We start from the raw sequence: 21,481 nt of genomic DNA on the forward strand, positions 1-21,481 counted from the left end.
TTGTCTATTATTAAATCTATTAATTAGTCATCTGCTAATGAATCAATCACTTCACGAGGAGTATTCGGGTAAGGTAATTGGACAAGTCTTTCTAGTTATTTTGCAAGTTTAGTTACAGTTTCTCTTTTACACTGCACCCCGTTCTGGAACTTTTTTTTACGCACTTCCTTCTAGTGTATTGCTCCAAAATGTTGAATAATGCTTGATAATTTTTGTGGCTCTCATTTGGAAGATTACTTAATGTCATCAAAGTTGGCCTATTTAAATGGGCACCAAGATTAATATCTTGTTTGCTCTTCCATTTTTTTATTGTAAATGATTTTGAACTGAGTCTTATATGACTCCTTTGTACCTTCTAATCAATGTTTATTGGTTTCCAAATTAGCTGAAGTTGGAAAATCAGTTAATTTCTAGAATTTTATTGGATAGTGTCATGGCTGGAGTAGTTCAGGATGGTTCTTCAGTGGCCTTGGTATTTGTAATGTTTGCACTTAACTGTTCATTTTCCAGAGGTTTTATACCCTTTCTTATGTTCTTTTCTACCTTACTAATGTATGTTGATACTTCATGGGATTAGTCATAACAACATTTCTGTATTATTTCGATGTCCATCTGCATTTCTTAAAAGCTGTTGCTGTAATCTCTATATATGTTTTCATCTTTTCATTTTTTTGTCTTCAATCAGATTTGGCCCGGCATGGCCAGGTGGATAAGGCGTTCGACTCGTAATCTGAGGGTCGCGAGTTCGAATCCCTGTCACATAAAATATGCTCGCCCTTTTAGTCGTGGGGACGTTATAATTCAGCGGCCAATCCCACTATTCGTTAGTAAAAGAGTAGCCCAGGAATTGGCTGTGGGTGGTGATGACTAGTTGTCTTCCCTCTAGTCTTACATTGCTAAATTAGGGACGGCTAACGCAGATAGCCCTCGTGTAGCTTTGAGCGAAATTCAAAATAAACCAAACAAACCAACCAATCAGAATTATTTCTGATTTTAATTGTTTTTTAACTTTTTCTTGCTTTAACTCTTCTCCTAAATTCTTGTTTGTTACTATCTCCTTGTCTTGTCTTAATTTATTGTCGCATTCCTCTAATTTTCTGTCTATTTATTATTCGTCTTCCTGTAATCTCCCATCTCTTTCTTCTTTGCCCTCTTTTAATAATTTCATCATCTCCAGCAACGTTTTGATCTCGTTTCTCGGTCCATTTGCTATATCAACTTCTTTAAACTGGCTAAAGTTATATTTTTTACTCAAAATAGTCCCACTCTAGACATCAGCTACGTAACACTTTTATTATTCGGTGAACATATTTGTTGTTTGATCAACATAATAATAACAAACAAGTTCATATCTTTGTTAGTCTTCCTTCACTTTGTACACTACTATAAACTGTAAACCTAAATTTACACAAGATATTCAAATGATAATTTCACGCTATCTGCAGTACAAATAACTTAAAATACACTTATACAATTTCACGCCTAATCGATTAAGTAATTAAATATACACTGCTGGCTAAAATCTTAAGGCCAACGAACAGCTTTTGCAGCTCAACAATTCTGTCACGTTCAAACTCTGTCAACGTTTTAGCCTTTGCCATGTTTTTACCCAATGTAACACAGGATATGTCAGTAGGAGATGTTGATAACGCTAATGCTTGAACACAAATGACTAAATTTCGTTACGTGTTTACTGATTAACGCTTCGTTTCAGTATGGTCTTAAAGTTTTGACCAGTTAGTGTTTAGGCTAATTTCGTAGTGTTCACATTTTCCCTGTTAAATGCTAAAAAAAGTTTTTATTTTTATTTTCCCTTTTCTTATTTTCATCTTTCGAAGCTCTGTAAGTGGTCGAGTCTAGTAACACAAAATGCATATTTTGTTTTTTTAAGTTTATTGAAATATTTTTGCCAGCAGTGTATCTCATAACCAACACAGAAACCAAATATTCACTTTTACGACTCGCACTATACCAGCTGAAAACTGACTCAGTGCTTTCTTTATTCTCTTATTTATAATCTACTCTCGTCTCTCGATACTTCACTTCAAAATTTGACATCGAATTTAGAAAATTACAGATATTCCAAGCCTACTGTTACAAACATTTACACCTCTAATTAACATGTAAAACATTGAAAGAAGAGCATAGAATAATATAGTACGATTGACATATTGCGGTATACCGCCTTACCGTGTGTGCTCTACCGTCTTATTCTAATGTAAAACTTTTCAGATTTCTTTTCATTCTAAAGGTATACAGTTTTCGCATAATATGTGATCAAAAAAGGTCTTTGAACTCATTTTGGCGGCCTTTGCTCCACGACCATCCTATGGAGATAAGGCCTGAAAGAAAAGTTAGGTTTAAAACTTTCGTGTTTTGGATTCTGAATGAATTGTCTAGCAAAAATATATCTCGAAGGAAACGCAACAATAACAAACTCAGGATTTCCAGTTTCGCAGGTGATTGTTTTCATTGTCTCGTTTGTTTCTTTACTCGAATTCAGTTTTAACTAAATCATTGTAACCTTGATACATATATTTTGAAAGCTATGTTCTCAATATTTTAATTCAGTTGTTTGTTTGCTAGAAGGAGTCAACTATGATGATGACTTAATAACCAAGATGTTTTACGTAACAAATAGAAAATAAGTAATGTTAGTGAATGCCTTTTAATGAGATAATTTTGAGTGAATTATTCGGTGTATTATTGAATATCGGTTAACCAGACCAGTGCTAATTAAAGTGTTATTCAGTTCAATGTAAGTCAGTTAGACAGCAAAAATTATTTTCTATTTTCGTTTGGGCTTGGCCTCGGCATGGCCAAGTGTGTTAAGGCGTTCGAATCCCGGTCGCACCAAACATGCTCGCCTTTTCAGCCGTGGGGGCGTTATAATGTGACGGTCAATCCCACTATTCGTTGGTAAAAGAGTAGCCCAAGAGTTGGCGGTGGGTGGTGATGACTAGTTGCCTTCCCTCTGGTCTTACGCTACTAAATTTGGGACGGCTAGAGCAGATAGCCCTCGAGTTGCTTTGCGCGAAATTCAAAACAAACAAACAAATAATCGTTTGGGCTTCAGTTAGTCAGTGTGTTTCTTAACGATCGATTAGTGAGGAAATTCTACAAGGAAGTTTATTACTTAGCCAGAAGTATTTAGTTTCAAAATTTCTCTTGAAATGTTATTTGTGAAGTAAAGTCTACATCTGAAGATAATCCGTAACTTGTTTTTACTGTTGCGGAGAGTTATTGCATGCTATCTCACTACCAACTCTTAACCTACTCTTTGCCAACAGTTAGTGCGATTGATCGTCACGTTATAACACTATCAAGGCTGAAGGGCAAATAATTTCGGGAACGAAATTCGAACCCGTGATTCTAAGTGCTCTAACCACCAGGTAATACCGTAACCAGCCTGTAGAAAACGTTAATGAATAAATTGATTAATTTGTTATTGTTACATGGACTGTATTTGGCACATAATCCAAAGGAACCTGCTGAATAACAGAACACATTACATCAGTATTATTCTAACCCTCCCTTTGTATATCGGGCCTTCCTACTTCTTTATAAAGGATCAATTTCACCTGAAAATACCACGATATGATTACATTTTTATTTGCATCTATTCCAGTATTCTGATAATTTGTGTTGAATAAAGCTTGGTCACAGCCAAAAAAGGCTGTTCGTTTATTAATGACTTACAAATGTACTTAAACTTAAGTTATTCTGAATAATCTGACTTAACGCCGATCCTGTTATTCAAGTGTAGTTTATTTTTATAATTGCATATCTTATGTATTGTGTCATTTTGATCTCTTTACGTAGCAGTCTTCATAATCTTTTCACTTTATTCTGCCTACAAGTGGTCCAGAAATTATTCTCATGACTTATAATGGTAAAAAATATGTGTTTCTTTACCCGTTGGCTCAGCTTTGTGTTTAACTGCAAACAAACAATTTTTTAAAAATATTTTAATAAAGTGTTTCAAGCATCTTGGTTAATTATGTTATTATAATGTTATTTAATTATGTTAAGCATAATCATAATATTATTTTGAGATTTCACTGAAGGCGAAATGGATGTAATACGAAATACCCGAATCTTTTGAAGAAAAAACTTTAATATCTCAACTGAGCAAACGTTTTCTTTTTCATTGTCCGACATTGTATTTGTATGTTGTTAAGCACAAAGTTACACAACGGGCTATCTGTGCTGTGCCCACCACACTTACTGCTTATCCATTGAAACGCTTCCAACATGTGTCTGTTACCACAGGTTTGCAAAAATGGCGTTGATTTGAAATCAGAAGTAGTTATATTGGTTTTAAATTTATTGTTATTTATTAGTAACACATTTTTCAATATTAACTTGTCTTAATGTTTTTATGTAAACATCTTCACTGATAAAATTACTTTGTGTGTTTTCTTATTGCAAAGCCACATCGGGCTATTTGGTAAGCCCACAGAGGGAATCAAATCCCTGATTTTAGCGTTGTAAATCCGGAGACTTACCGCTGTACTAGCGGGGAGGTATAATTTATGTGAATTTTCTGACCTGTAACTTAAGTAAATATTTCAATGATATGACGTATGTCCAGCAAAAATAAGAATCATTTTATTTACTTATTTGAAATGCTTTAACTTAAGTTAATAGGAAATAATGTTATGTATAATATAGTATTTATAATAAAACCAGCAGATTTTAATTGCTGCAGTGTAAAATAAAGATATTTCTTTTTGGCAAATACTACGTATATTTCCATATAATTTAATATATAAATATTAATGAATTCGTCTGTTCTTGAGGTTTTTGTTCTAAGAGCTTAATATTAAGAAAGTTGTAATTGATGCTTCAAAATAACTTCTATAAAGTCATTACAACAGTAGCCAAATAAACGACGAAAAACTGCTAATACTAAAATACCGAAATACTTTTTTAACCAGTACTTGTACCATCCAAAGAATATAACTATTTGAGGTTTGAAGGTTTTACAAGGTGTTTCAGGTACAGTCTAATAAACATTGCTCAAGATTTTCATTAACGTGACACAAAGCCCTAATTTATGAATCACTGGATAAGTACTTATGATAAATATACTTCAAATGAAGCAAATAACAAAAGCAAAAAATCAATTAATATAACTTTTGAGAAATAAAAGCCCAAATCAAGAATGGATCATTAGTAACGATACTATCAATTTCGAAACGGTCCCCTAGCAAAATATATTTATAATCTGATATAAAGATGCTATGGTATTTCCCCTAGTGGGCAGGCGAGGTACTAATATATTTGGTCGGGAACTTTACACCAGGTATATATATGTATATACGATGAGTGAAAACGACAAAGCATTTTAATATTTGTAAGAAAATGCTTCAGTTGTAAGTTAACAGCTTTCGTTTTGTAACAAAATAATGTAAGGTAGTTGTAAACAGCGTTGATTTTAAACGTTACGTAGCCTAATGTTGGATGTCAAAGCTCAACCTAGTCGGCGTCGCTTTGCAACAGGTTACCATTTGGAAAGGTTAGTGTTGGAATGATTATAGTACTTCCTCAGTACAGAATTATCCAATTAATGTTTGAGTTTAATCATGCACTGATTACAAGTTATGTGAAATGTTTTCGTTATATGTACTAATCCAGCTACGGACAAAAGGGTAACGGAAGGAAATACTTTCTGACCTTGTGAAACCACAGGTCTCGCTAAACGTGGCTTTCTAAGTGGAATGGCACTGACGGGCGGCACCTGAAACTCTGGCCGCATGTGGTGAGCTGTCCCCTGCATCATCAGGAACTTGCTAAGTTACCCACACACGTTTCAACTTAACAAGTGATGGAATTCATCCCGGGGACTTCCCAAACTTTTAGTACTCTGGCGAGCCTGTATCAAAGTTTTCGGTGAGTCGTGTCGCCAATTCGTCTAAGTTGTTTCAGTTGAACTTAGGTATGTGATAACTAAAACGTTTAATAGTCGTCAGCAGTGATGAGTCGTTGTGGGTGTCATGTCATCTTATAACGTTTAGAAAACTGTAGTGTTAGTTAGTAGAAGGGGAGGTCCAGCGTGCTCAAAACGTAGACTAAGCAGTTTTCGAACATGTATTTCTTGTGGTACAGACGGGTGGGTGGGTGTCTTAGTAGCTTATTGAGTGTTGCTGTATTTGGTATTTTTTTGGAAAATTAGCCGAGTTAGTTAGGATGTCTACTCATTATAAATTATAATATTATGCCATCAGTTTGCGGTCGTATTTCCTTGTTAACTTTTCAGTTTTTGAACAACTCGTATTGTTTGTTCTGTGAGTACTTAACGAGGCTAAAGAATTTAAGAGGAGATAGGATACCTTTCAATGGGTCTTACTTTAAAAAGTGAGATTCTTATTGGCAATAGGGAAGAACTTTTGGATAAGAACTGGAATGCAAAGATTTTTTTTATTAATTCTTAAATGTTATTATAAAAATAATATATTTGTGTAGAAGTTAAAGTTGAAATTTAGCTTCAACTCGCACAATATTTGTATGTCTTTACATATTCTTAAGGTAAGGTTAAAATGTATCTGTCAATGAAAGTTTTTTTAATTGTAAAAACGAGGCCTAGTTAGATGTATCGACAAGGTAATGCAAAAGCTTGACTTAAGCTGTCTGTCCATCTAATCTTTAGCATACATTTTGATTTTAAATCTTTCAGATATCGAAAATGCTTGAAACACAGTCGGTGGCGCTTAGAAATTATTAGATTTTAGCTGTTTGACAATGTATATTGTTTATATAACAACACAATACGATTAGACCCATCACATGAAATAAGGAGTGGAACATACAGGGTTACCCAATATGGAAATAAAAATAGTAAAATTCACATCTTCCTAAACTACTAGTCAAAATAAATAACACACTGAAATGGAAAATTACGAAATATGATGTTTTCGCCTGAAAAGCAGGTGGATAAAATCTACCCACCTTCAAAAGAGTAGTCGAGTGTAACACTTTCATGGCAGGATATTGCATGTTTAATGACACCCAACGACTTATTATGACAAAAGAAAATGATAAATTTGGTAGAATATAAAAATGGCATTAAAAACATTGTTAAGGAAGGGGGCTTGAAAATTCCATAGAGGTGCGTGTCTTTTTTTGTCACCCTTGGAAAACTTCAGTTTAAAGTCGTTTACCCTATTTAGAAAGAACTAGTTATATATTATAACCATAAATTTTTAAGCCATTAACAAAACACGTTAAAATTAAACAAAATACGTTGCATATTTTAACTTGTACCCTATTTTGTTTAATTTTGAAGTGTTTTATTTACGACTTAAAAATTTAGGGTTATAATATAATTAATCAGAGGTTGGGATTTGCTGTTTTTAATGCAGTCTTTACTGATTATTTTATGTATTTATTTGGATATAATTATTTAATTTCACTATATATATATTATGTGTGTGTGTGTGTGTGTGTGTTATATCCAGGTTCAAAATTAACAAACTGTTAATATGTTAATAAATTATGTGTAGAAATATTTATTATAAACTTATTTCTTCTAACAGCTTATTATAATGCACTTGAAAATGAGTGTTTTGTTATTGCACAGCCACATGGGACTATCTGCTGCGTCTACAAAGGGGTATCGAACCCCTAGTTTTAGCTTTGTAAATCTGAATACTTACCGCTTGAAGATGACAAAACACAATAGATTCTGAAATTGTAAGCCAATTTTTGGTTATTATAACATTGTTAATTCTTAATTACTTATTAAAAATTATTTTGTATTATGCATGTTGTAAATTTTACGTATAAATTTTAGATTCGTAACCAGTTCAAGCATATGTGCCTATCAGCTTCGTGTTTTCTCAGTCCTGGGAGCGTTTGTACAACGAGGTTTCACGGCTCTCTCTCATTTGGCGATATAAATTTAGAGCTTCTATAGTCTTTCCACTCAGACGACAAGTTCTCGTTTTAACATAGGAACACTAAAAGTATATATAGGGCATTGGAAGTATTCGCCAACATGCGCGCCTAAAAACGAAAATTGCTTCAGGGTTTTAGTGACGCACTTACTAGGGCCCATCCTACCTACCCCAGCAGCCGTAATCTTTGGTATGCTACTACACAGACTGGTTTTAGAATTTTTCATAAATTCTCTCTGTATCATCGTGATTTATCTTACTTCTGTATTTCGATTATTCTACTATTAATAAAACACTGAAAACCACTAACGTGTACCAATATTTTCTCGGTCAAATACTTCGTACGATCTGCAAGTTGTGGAAAAATGCTCGATTTGGTTGGATAGTTTGAATAATTAGTATATTCACAAATATTTGGTTTCGTAAAATAAATTATCGTTATGTTATTCTTTTACGCGAAAAATCACGAGTACTTGTAGAAACTGACTTGTGACGAAACGCAAGAACTGAAATTTTTATATCGTTGTGATATACTTTTTAAGTTTTACAAAGGTGGTTACAAAACCGGTCGTTCAACGAAAGTATGGCCCGAATATCTGAGCTTTTAAACTAAAGAGGGCTCTCTCTAAAAGTAGCCAATAGTGTTTGGATATTAAAATTTTTTCACTGAAATAGAGAATAACATCGAAGCTGTTTTCAACAAATTATTGCGTACGTCAATATAATATACACCTATATTTGTAAAATTAAAAGAGGGCGGAATCTCGCACTCCCCAAAAAAATCAGACTTTTTTGTTTTTTTAGCTTACCGAACTTTCAGTTTTTTAATAGATTGAACGAAGAAATAATCCATATCTTCATTACACCAAAGTAATATTACTTTATCATGGGACACCGTCTTTAGAGAAACCGTAAGTGACTGACTATTCAGAGTTTCTAATATTGTACAGTTTGGAGGGGTACCGTCCTGTGAGTAGTACGTGGGTGACATCTATCGGGACTGTAAAAATGAAAAAACAAATATTTAAACGTTATTTTTGTAACTCGCGTGTGTGTGTCTGTATATATTAATGCGTTATTCTATACATCAATATACACTACAGAAGTTCGATAATGGTTGTTTAAAGTTTTCTTTACAGCATACAATGAACATAGTTGAACATGTGCGCGCAAAATGTCCGCTTTGAGCCTAATCTCCTACCAAGTGTTTTGCAGTATTGTAGGAGTAATCTTTGTAAAAGATTCTTGAATATGCTGACGCGCGAAATCCTTATTCACTACCTTAGTAATGTAAACCATGTTCTTTACAAAGTACTATTAAAAACAACAACAAAACAGTTCATAGATGTAACGCCCGGACAACGCAGGGGTCAGCTGATTGGGGGGTCTCCTGCGCAGTCTACCGTTTGTGGAATGTTTCGTTAAGTGTGTTTCGGATGATAAGGTTCCAGTTTAGAGGGTTATTATCTTCTTAGAATACTACGTTGGTAACATCTATCGGGATTTTAAAAACAAAGAAACTTTAAATGTTATTGTTGTACCTACACTAAATCGTGTATGTATATTAAACGATTATCTTGTATAATTTTTCAAATGTCTCCAAACCAGCGCGCGCATATGTGTGTAATATTTGTGATATTTTAGAGAAAAACTAAAAATGTCCGCTTTGAGCCTAATCTCCTACCAAGTGTTTTGCAGTATTGTAGGAGTAATCTTTGTAAAAGATTCTTGAATATGCTGACGCGCGAAATCCTTATTCACTACCTTAGTAATGTAAACCATGTTCTTTACAAAGTACTATTAAAAACAACAACAAAACAGTTCATAGATGTAACGCCCGGACAACGCAGGGGTCAGCTGATTGGGGGGTCTCCTGCGCAGTCTACCGTTTGTGGAATGTTTCGTTAAGTGTGTTTCGGATGATAAGGTTCCAGTTTAGAGGGTTATTATCTTCTTAGAATACTACGTTGGTAACATCTATCGGGATTTTAAAAACAAAGAAACTTTAAATGTTATTGTTGTACCTACACTAAATCGTGTATGTATATTAAACGATTATCTTGTATAATTTTTCAAATGTCTCCAAACCAGCGCGCGCATATGTGTGTAATATTTGTGATATTTTAGAGAAAAACTATTTTTTTTTTTTTCAGTAAAGATTATTTTTTGTAACCTAACTTTACACACTGACACACACACACACACACACACACACACACACACACACACACACACACACACACACACACATCTTTCGCTGTCAAGGTTCAGTTACAACATTGTTGGCCTTTGTAAAATCGTTACTATTCGTAGGCCGAGTGGCTAGAATCTTTAGTTCGGTTTTCTACGTACACTGTTCTATTCTTTTATTTTAATGCCTATAGATGTTTATAAATAAGTAATTAAGTACGCTTTTAAGATAAAGACAGAATTTTTACAGCAGTTATTACAATATTAAGTTTATGACAAACACCAAGTCTAACGCTCTCCCACTCTTGGTCGTGGTCAATGTCTGGTAGATTTTAGTACTAGAATAGCTCACTCCATTTGGATCTCGCTCTACTCAATAAATCATTTCGAAATACCAGCATGACATGTTATATTGGTCATACGTCCGGTCCTTATTTTGTTCATAGCACGTGCTTTTCTTGCTCCCTGAGATCCTGACTGACTTTTTTTTTTTTTTTTTTTGGCGCTGTATCACTCAGTTATTTACAGCCCGTAGTGACTCTTTAATCGTCTTTATCTACCATCCTAATTAAGTCTACATTCTCAGATGATTGAGTAGAATCCGTACCAATAAAGTAGTTTTTTTGGTTTGTTTTGAATTTCGCGCAAAGCTATACGAGGGCTTTCTGCGCTAGCCGTCACTAATTTTGCAGTGTAAGACCAGAAGCAAGGCAGCTAGTTGTCACCACCCATCGCCAACTCTTGGGCTACTCTTTTACCAACGAATAGTGTGATTCACCGTACCATTATAACGCCCCCACGGCTGGAGGGGCGAGCATGTTTGGTGTGACGGAGATTCGAACTCGGAACCCTCGGATTACAAGTCGAGTACCTTAGCCCAACTGGTCATGCCGGGCCGTCCAATAAAATGAATTATGTACGTGATGCATACATCAAACATCTGGTAAACACGGTCACGTGACAAACAACCGATACACCGATTTTATTTGTCATGATGTACGATTAGATAGATACGGAACCGAATTAACAAGGAAAACCTGCAGTGTAAAGTATCGCATGCGATGTCCGCACGTGCCAATTGTTTTTACTTTTATACTTCAATAACGTTATTTCGTAAGTAAAAAAAAATTAAACTGCGCTAGAAAATAATGTGTTAAGAGAGTTTCACGTATAAATAATTCTCGGCAGTAAATTTAGAAGCTAAGTTTAAATTGCTCGGATTGGAAGTTCCAGGACTCGTGCTATCAAGCTGTTACCACAAAATTGCGTTCCGCAACTTGGGGTCGTGGGTGTATTATAGGCACGACAGTCAAATCTTAATTTTCTATGTGTATATCGCTAATTTTTGCAGCTTTTGTTCGAAACACCGAAACAAAAAAGAGTATTGCATACGTCCATCTCCCACCAAGCGGTAAGTGTGTGGGTTTGTAACGATAAAATTTGGTGCTCAGTACCCGATACCTTCAGTGGACAGAGCATCCATTGTGTAGCAAAGAACATAACAATAAACTAATTGCATATGTGGCGCCATCTCTTGATACAAATATTAGATGTAAAATAGTTTATGGTCAAAATGATATAAAAGAGTTTGTTGGAACAGATTATAAGCAGGTTAGAGAAGTCACGAGTTAATAAAATTTTGTATGAATTTCTTTATCCTTTTATTTAGATAACTTTAGTATCATAAAAAATACAAAAAACTTCTAAAATTATGTTGATACATTTTTGTATCTCATATCTGACACAGTTAAGGCCCTGCACGGCCAGGTGGGTTAAGGCGAACCAGTCGTAATCCGAGGGTCGCGACTTCGAACCTCCGGTCGCATCAAACATGCTCGCCTTTTCAGCTGTGGTGGCGTTATAATGTGACGGTCAATCCCATTATTCGTTGGTAAAAGAGTAGTCCAAGGGTTGACGGTGGGTGGTGATGACTAGCTGCCTTCCCTCTAGTCTTGCACTGCAAAATTAGGGATGTCTAGCGCAGATAGTCCTCGTATAGCTTTGCGCGAAATCCTAAAAAGCAAACAAACAAACTGACACAATTCTTCATTTCTTAATGTTTTAAGAATTATATAAAACAGGAAATACAAAATGAAAAACAGGGCTTAGGTGACAGTGGTAAACAAAGATAGCCCTTGCCCTGGCTTTATGCTTAGCTCTAAAACAGCAAATATTTGCTTTATTGATACAGAACATTACACCTTGTTATTGTACATCCACGCAGTCTATCAGCGCACGGTGATGGATCGTTCTTCTAAATCTGTTGTAGCGTTTATTGAACCTGTTGACTTTGCTACATTTTTTATTTACACAAGTCCGCACAGCTTTAAGAATCTTAATACTGGGACTTTTTGTTGATCGCTGCTTAGTTGAGTTTTCGATCGGTCTCATTGTCGTCAATATATCAGTTTGTGGCAATTGTTGTATGCTTGAGACCATTGTCTTAGTGGAAGACTGATTTCCATCTGATGAGTCGTGCTCTCGAGGGAGTGACAAGATGGGTCAGGACTTAGGCCGTTGCTCAGAGACGCAACCCAAAACATGCATCCACCACATGTTTTACTGTACATCGACTCATTGTTCAGGAACAGTTCGAACTTCGTTTCGTCTGTAAATATCACATTCGTGACACTTTCGCTGTTCCAATTGGGCTACTTTCTTCCAGCAACGGTTTGTGAGTAGCTACAAGTCCAGCAACGGTTTGTGAGTAGCTAGAAGTCCAGTGAAATCACTTCTTTTTAACCTATATATTACTCTTCTCGAGGCAGTATTGAGACCCACACTTACAGCGGGGTCGTTGGTAAGACCCGTACTCTATCGTTGTTTGTCTCGTCTAAAGAATCTACCCTGAGGTACTTAGCATCACTTGTGGAATGTTTCGTAGTTGTTGTTTTTTGTCTTGACCACTTCTGTTGTTAAAACCGACAGTTTCGTTTTCAGTTCCTACTGTAACATGGAGTGGTCTTGACTAGCCAAAACTTTAATACACTCTTACTATTCGATACTTCAATCCTGTGGTTGACCAAATGTGAGAGCAAATTTTTTTTTTTAAGCGATTCGACCGTAATAACTGTTAAAACAAGCATCCTGTTTGATATTCTTGCTGTTAACGATATTTTTGGCTGTAAACCTTGTATTATCTTAGGGCGTTGAAATAGATGTAATTCTATATGAAATTCAAAAAGTACCCGTTTTATCTCACTTGAACTTTTTGATCTTAAAAATTACTTTAAGGGTCAAAATCGCTGATGGTACTCACTCGCATCTTTTTTTTTTTTTTTTTAATCTTATATGTAATTAGTCAAGCGTGAATGATTAGTTTTAAAAGGAGGGTTGTAAGAAGTACAAATAACATTTTGATTGGTCTGTCACTGAGAACCACTACTGAATCGTATTGCTACAAATAAGCATGGTGTAACTTCCTGTTGTGTTTTGGTGTAACACTTCGCTGGTGGTTGAGTAACATTAGGTATCTGTACCATGGTGTAGTTTTTCACAGGATTAAGATTTTATTTTATATTCTTATTGTATTATTATATATATTCTGCATTATTTTCTATTTATTAATCTCCAACTTGAATTTCGCGCAAAGCTGCACGAGAGCTATCTGTGCTAGCCGTCCCTGATTTAGCAGTGTAAGACTAGAGGGAAGGCAGCTAGTCATCACCACCCACCGCCAACTTTTGGGCTACTCTTTTACCAACGAATAGTGGGATTGATTGTAACAGTATAACGCCCCCACGGTGAGCATGTTTTGTGCGACGGGGATTCGAACACCGACTTTCAGATTACGAGTCGAACGCCTTAACACGCTTGGCCATGCCGGGCCCAGTAAAAAAAAAAAAGGAAAAACGCACAAAAGTGAAAGTAGTTCCTCGTGGTGATGCACTGTACCAAGTTAGAGAACCTCGGTGTAATTAAACTACAATGGTTATTTGAGATCTGAATGAGACTGTAATATAAATTTAATTTTTTATTGAAAAAGTCAAACTTAAAAAGTTAAAACTTAAAATGATAAAGTTTTTGAAGTAAGTAAATAAGACAAATGAGCAAGGATATGAGAAAAGCATTTTACATTCTCTGACCATTTTTAGATATTTGGAACACACTCGAGTTCCTACTTCTTTTCGTTGTGGTTCAGCAGAAAAGTAGTTCGACTTATGATGTTAAAAATCGAGTTCTTGAAAAGGAAAGATCTCGTCCCGTTTTTAGCGAAATGTAAAAAAGTTTTGTAATTTTATTTGGTACATAAAGCTAATTCGTACCATCAAATACATATGTATTCAATCCAGTATTGTGCGTATTGAAAAATTACAAACTGTTTTCAAAAATCACTTTCCTTTGTTTTGTGTTTTTTTTTCTCGTTTATAAAAAATCGAGTTCTGTTCATTTGTCTCCATCTAGATTTTATGGGACTTATAAAAGCAAACTTATTAATAACATTTTTTTATTGGTGTCATTTATATAATAAGTCAAGTGAGGTGCGATCAGAAGCTTTGAATGTATCTAAAAAAAAACACTTTATGAGCAGCGAATTAGACAAGTTGAAGTTGTAATAATAGGATTCTGCACCACCACCCTCTTTTCGTTTTTTGTTTAAAACCTGAAACATCAAAGTGACATTATCAATAGTTTTTGGCCTATTTGGTTTAATGGTTGTTCTTTATTCCAAAGTAGGCGTCACTTGTATGTGCCATGCTCTTGTCAGGTCAGTGTTAGCAAAGAGCAAAGTTATTTAATAGGTCCATCTGTTCATCTTGCCACAACTGACAGCTCATTTCGCATATCTTTTGGTTTGGCGCCACCATAAATTTTGAGTGTTCAAGAAAAACTCGATAAGCATTTGTTATAAAATTACTAATCGAAAGCTTTGACTTTTACCTTAAGAATTTGCATCGAATATATTATATAATAAAGTGAGAAAAAGAAGGTTAAATACCTGTTTTCATTGTGCACATAGCCCTACTTTTATTATTATTACTTTTGTTTTTTTACAGTGATCTGTTTTATCTTGTATTTTATGTCTTTATATCGCTGGTTTTAAAGGATGTAAGCAGTTACTGTTTTATTGCGTTATTATTAATGGCTTCTTAAATAACTCGATAAACAAGGTTGTTTTTTAACCGTTTGCTGTACAGTTAAAGCACCGTACTGAGATACACTTTGAATTAGATACGGCACCAGTTTACAACCAAATTCCTGAGTACTTTCGCTGTAAATCTATCAGTATTGTACAAAACCCAATGGCCTGATATGGCCAGGTGGATAAGGCATTTGACTCGTAATCTGAGAGTCGCGGGTTCGGATCCCCGTCACACAAAACATGCTCGACCTTTCAGCCGTGTGGACGTTATAATGTAACGGTCAGTTCCACTATTCGTTGGTAAAAGAGTAGCCGAAGAGTTGGCGGTGGGTGGTGATGACTAGTTTCCTTCCCTCTAGTGTTACACTGCAAAATTAGGAACGGCTAGCGCAGATAGCCCTCGTGTAACTTTGCACGAAATTGAAAACAAAACCAAAACAAGTCCGTGAAAGTCGTTTATTTTGTTTTTTGAAATGGAAAGTATACTTATCCACAACTTTTTAATTTTTCGCCATTCGCATTTCGCGAAATTCAACTCGTGTTGGAATGATTGTCTTTTCACATTTTTCTAAATATTTATCATACTTCTCGAAATTCCTCTGTTCCTGGAATTGCACGTGCATTGCAATAAATTATTTTCGAACTGTATTAAATTGTTCGCCACATTACTGTAGACCAGAGAATGCGACTCGTTTGTTTAACCCTATTGTTCCCCTGGTGGGACTGTAGTAAGTCGATGGATTTAAAACGCTAAAATATGCGGTAAAAATAGGAATTAGCCCGTTGTGGCTGTGCTCTGAAACAAATAGGCATTACTCCCACGGTCCCACCGTTTCAGTTGTTCCTTATGTTACTGAAAACATGTCTCTGAAAGAACTGAAAATGTAATAATAATAATAATAAAACAAACATATTTGTGGATCAGGATGAACGTAAATAGGTAACTGACACAGAGTTGTACCTTTTGAACTCTTGGAGAATCCCAATATCCATCTTATCATATCTACTAAAAATGCATAAGCTGGTGTCCGCTTTATTAATGCATGTGTAAAACTTATAGTATGACTTATAGTTTAAGACTAGAGGGAAGGTAGCTAGTCATCACCACCCACCGCCAACTCTTAGGTTACTCTTTTACCAACGAATAGTGGGATTGACCGTCGCAATTATAACGCCCCCACGGCTAAAAGGGCGAGCACGTTTTCGTGTGGCGGAGATTCGAACCCGCGACCCTCAGATTATGAGTCAAGTGCCTTAACCACCTGGCCATACCGGGGCCACCTACACACGAAATAAATTTCCTCAGTAGTGAGGATAACTACCTTATATGTGGATTGTCTAATATTTTATGCCTCTATTGTTTTTGTTCTGTGACTTGTAGATCGAACGTTTCCTGATACTGAACTTATCGAAACGTTACTGTTTGTGTGTTCGACACATTTATACCCCCTTGAGACCCCTTATAAATTTGTAACAGGTGTAAACATTCTAAATGTTTCCATGTTCTTACTTCGTCAGGTGTTCGAACTGTTAGCCTTGCTGAAAATGTAACTTTTTTTTTCATAACGGCACGCCCTCTAGGAAACTTTACTTTGTACAAAAACATTCCTGATAGAATTGTGTTTTAACTTTATTTTTGGTAGAATTACAAATATAAACTGTGCGATGTGTTGGGACTTTGAATAAAACCAGTGTTGTTGCGATTTGTGAAACAGTTTTTTTTTTTTTTTTTCTTTGTCAAGCATGAAACTCGAAGATAATACAGAACGAAATATAAATGATTTACCGCTTGTGTGGAAGACACTTGAACGAGCAAATATGCCTAGTGAGAAAAAGGTTTATTTTTCCTGCGGTCATTTTATGTCTCTGTGTTATTGTTTTTTTCAGCGCCTCCAACTCTTGTCCATTTAATCAGGGACATGACGTTTTCGTCTACTAGGTATTAAAAAACAACATTGAAACGTATTCTTCAGTCTGTATTGATCAACTTAATCTTGTCCTTTTTGTCTACAGTTCTACGCCTATAAATGGATCAGAGAGGCACCAGCTTGGACATGGCACCTTTTCACAATGCATATACCCCTTGGCAAAATGTAAGTTTGGTATGCAAAGCACGCGGACTCCTGGGGTAGGGAGTGAGCGAAATCACAGTTCCCCGCGCCTGCACACCTGGACTTCAGTATAGTATTGACTCTGTCTCTCTCTCTGTAGATTAAGAAGTGAGTTCTAACGGGTATAAACGTGCTGAACAGACCTAAATTGTATCGTTTCTATAATCTCAATATCAGGAGACTTTTGATCTGCGAGAGAGAGAGAGAGAGCTCTAATTCTAGCAAGAACGTCAATGGCTACATAAAATGTTAGGCAATCCACATTCCGTGAATGTCTGGGCGTTTCTTTGGAGGCCTTCGAGCCACACACATCCATCATGAGTATAGAAAAAGTCCGGGAGCTTATTTCCATGTTGTCACGGCAGTCTTCCTTTCAAGAAACTGTTCGTAGGGAGTTTCGGTGGAAAAAACTTGTAGTCACCAATAACTTGTACAGCTTGTCCGTGTGCAACAACACAGATATCCGTCGTAATATTTTGTCTTTAATTTGTGTATCGATTTATATGACCCAAACTGATTGGCTATCTAGCTTTAATTATGCATTATGTTCCGGTAACAGAAAGCCAAACGACAGTCACTTCTTAAATTAAATAATAATAACCAAGTTTCTGTTCAACACCGCGCCACCTAGTCTTCCAAGAATTCTGTCTAATAAATAATCACCAGAGTTTTCGTTTAGAGCACTTTCGCGTCAAATGCTAGGCGTACTACGGTAAACGGACGACAAAGAAAACATGCAGGCTTGCGTTTAGAAAAATGTAACACAGTATAATATGGCGAATAAATAAATTACTATAATAACTTCCGGTCGGCGTACGTACGTACGTAAAGCGAAACCAGAACTTAACCTTACCACAAGCATCATTAAATATACTTCTCTCGCGTATTCCTTATAAACATTATAATAGTTTCATTAGTTGGATACCCTCGTTGTTAACGATGTTTTCTGCCATAAACCCAATAATATCACACGAGGTTTTAGTAATGGGCTGTTTTCAAAACTTTCTCGTTTCTTAAAGACAATGGATCATAGATGCTAAAACTGACGGAAACATAAATAGTATAGAGTGCTTGTTTTCCTAATCTACATCACCTCGCATTGACTCGCATTGGATAATGTTACATTAGAAACAAGAAAAAACAAACAACTCCTAATCAATGAACCTGTTTCGATAATGTTATGTTCGATAAAAGAAAACAACTAAACAGTGGTTCTGTTTGGATAATGTTATATTCGAAACAAAGAACAACAACTCTGAAACAAAACAGGATGGGGTAAGGATTGGTTATTCGGTTTGATTTTCGCGCAAAGCTACACGAGGGCTATCTGCGCTAGCTGTCCCTAATTTAGCAGTGTAAGACTATAGAGAAGGCAATTAGTCATCACCACCCATCCCCAATTCTTGGGCTACTCTTTTACGAACGAATAGTGGGATTTACTGTAACATTATAACGCCCTCCTCGCTGAAAGAGCGAGCATGTTTGGTCTGACGGGGGATTCGAACCCGCGACCCTCGAATTAGGAGTCAAGTGCCTTAACCACCTGGCCATCGCAAGCCGGCGAGAGTTTTACTGATAATTTTAAGAAAAATGATAAGACATTTATTATCGCAAGTTAAATTGTTTTGTTGCTTCGTGTAGTAACTGAATAAAATGTAAAACTTGTTATGATGTGAAAAAATATCTCGCGTGAGTGTTCTTCATGTGAAAAAAAATTGAAGACTTTATGTTTCGACATTGCGAATTTTGTGTTATGTGAAATTTTATTTTGTTTCAAAAAAAACTGAAAGCCAATTTCCAAGATGTGTTAGAAGTTTTTAAATAAAATTTTATGGAGAAGATTTGCGAAACATTTTGTATTTAAGCTATTATTTTTAAGCGACGCCATCTATTGAATGATCTGCAGCTAAATAGCTCTATAACCAATGTTTTTTGGAGATTTTGTTTCCTAAAAAGGATAAAAAATAAAAAAGACACGGTTTTGACTTGTAACAAAAATATTTACTTGTATATAGTACAGTACTCAATATTACTTGTATATAGTTTATAATGTTAGAAGGTAAAAACAAAAATTTGCCTCATACTAAATGTTCGTTTCGTCTCGAAAGATCTTGAACAACGAAACAAACTGTAAAAAGTACTGGACACATTTAGCAACAATAATTTCTCTCTCCCTGCATCCGGATGTGAGATTCTGAATTGACAAGTTGTGTGTGTGTTCATATATATCTAAATATTAGCATACAATATTCCTTACAACGAAACAATATAAACTCAAAACCAGTAATTTCTATTATTTTGATTACATGTTAATTACTTCTTGAAGTACAAGATACGGTTTTTATTATGTTTTTAAAAACAAGATGTACAATCATACATAAATTTTGGGCCTGGCATGTCCAAGCGCGTAAGGCGTGCGACTCGTAATCTGAGGGTCGCGGGTTCGCGCCCGAGTTGCGCCAAACATGCTCGCCCTCCCAGCCGTGGGGGCGTTATATAGTGACGGTCAATCCCACTATTCGTTGGTAAAAAAGTAGCCCAAGAGTTGGCGGTGGGTGGTGATGACTAGCTGCCTTCCCTCTATTCTTACACTGCTAAATTAGGGACGGCTAGCACAGATAGCCCTCGAGTAGCTTTGTGTGAAATTCCAAAACAAAATACATAAATTTTATTATTATTATTTTTAAATTTCATTTACACTTTTCGTAATTTTACTGCTCATCTAATCCGTTTTTTTTTTTTTTTCTTAACGACCTTCGGTGAACAGGCGTAAGTTACGGACCTACAACGCTAAATTCTATAGGTTCGATTCTCCGCGGTGATCACTTTAGTATAAAAGCTTTTTTTTTTTTCCCAATGATGTATCCAGTCTTGTTTTATATATATGCATTAAAAATTACCCTATAATGTTTTTTCTTACCTTTTAAATTAATCTAAAGATAATCGCATACGAATAAAACTCGGCTACCTAGTTTGTATTTTAATGTATAATAGTCAAACAACGTCTTCTTCATTCCAGGAAAAACTAAACCGGTTTTGCCACAAGCTTTTCTTTCTTGTCCACAAACTTTACGTCGTTGGAACTAGAAGCGTCCTTGAATGACGCTTTACAAGAGCTAATAGTGCAGACTCCACAAATGATATACTAAAGTTTCCAAGAAATTGTCAAAGAACCCGAAAAATTACATACATTTCCTATGTGTACTTCACATTCTGAATACTTGGGTCCTAAGTAGTTATAATGTTTTCTAGACGTTCCAACATTTACCACATACGTGTCTTCAACATGCGATTTACTGTTATAGGCCTAGCAACACGTTCATGTTTAGAAGCACCCACTCGTAGCTACTAACAGCCTCGTTTATGTAACAGTTGTTTTAGTTACAGGACAGTTTATTCAAAGTTTTATCATGTTTGCGTTTTGAATATTTCGAGTATCTTTTAAATAGCGTGACTAGGTGAATTGTTAACTGTATCAACTTTTAGTTGAAGAAAGTTGATAATAAGGAACCCACTTTTAATAAAATAGTTTGCTGAGGGATTGAAGGGGTAGCGAAGGTGTTTGGTTTGCTTTAAATTTTGCACAAAACTACACGAGGACTATCTGCGCTAGCTGTTCCTAGTTTAGCAGTAATAGACTAGAGGTAACGCAGCTAGTCTTCACCACCCACTGCAAACTTGTGGGCTACTGTCTTACCAACGAATAGTGGTATTGACCGTAACATTATAAAGCCTTTGTGGCTGAAAGGGCAAAGGTGTTTAGAAGTAGGGGGATTCGAACCCACGGTACACAGATTGTGAATCGAGCACCCTAATAACCAGGCCATGTTGTTTAAACCAGTGCTTCTGAACTGGGTGAGTGGGAGGGGGTCACTCATGGGTCAATAGGACAGAACCAGTGCTATCCATTATACAACAAATTCAAAAGGAAAAGGTTATGAGTTATTTATTTTAGTTGTAAGTTGATGTATATTTCCATCATAACAAAGAATCCTAATTTAGAACTTTTGTCCTTTCACACTGAAGGGAGTGATCTATTGTGGAAAACATACAGAGATGAAATATACTGGGAAAGGTAGATGTATTTCACTAAACAGTCAGAATTGTTATTAAAGTGTTTTTGACATGTTCTCATTTTAATAATTAGAAATAAATATATGACATAAATTATAGATCTTGTGTAATTAAGGTAAAAAAGT

General features: G+C 35.6%; 1 pseudogene across 1 annotated transcript in view; it reads left to right on the plus strand.

Moving 5' to 3' along the window:
• Positions 1–5,771: 5,771 nt before the first annotated feature.
• The window catches only part of LOC143231867 (uncharacterized), a 101,002-nt pseudogene continuing 85,292 nt past the window's right edge, over positions 5,772–21,481 (plus strand). The window contains exon 1 of the transcript XR_013017244.1: positions 5,772–5,895. The product of XR_013017244.1 is annotated as an uncharacterized LOC143231867 (transcript). The remainder of the gene's footprint in view (positions 5,896–21,481) is intronic.

Source organism: Tachypleus tridentatus, chromosome 11 (assembly GCF_004210375.1).
Source record: "Tachypleus tridentatus isolate NWPU-2018 chromosome 11, ASM421037v1, whole genome shotgun sequence".
Lineage (NCBI taxonomy): Eukaryota > Metazoa > Arthropoda > Merostomata > Xiphosura > Limulidae > Tachypleus > Tachypleus tridentatus.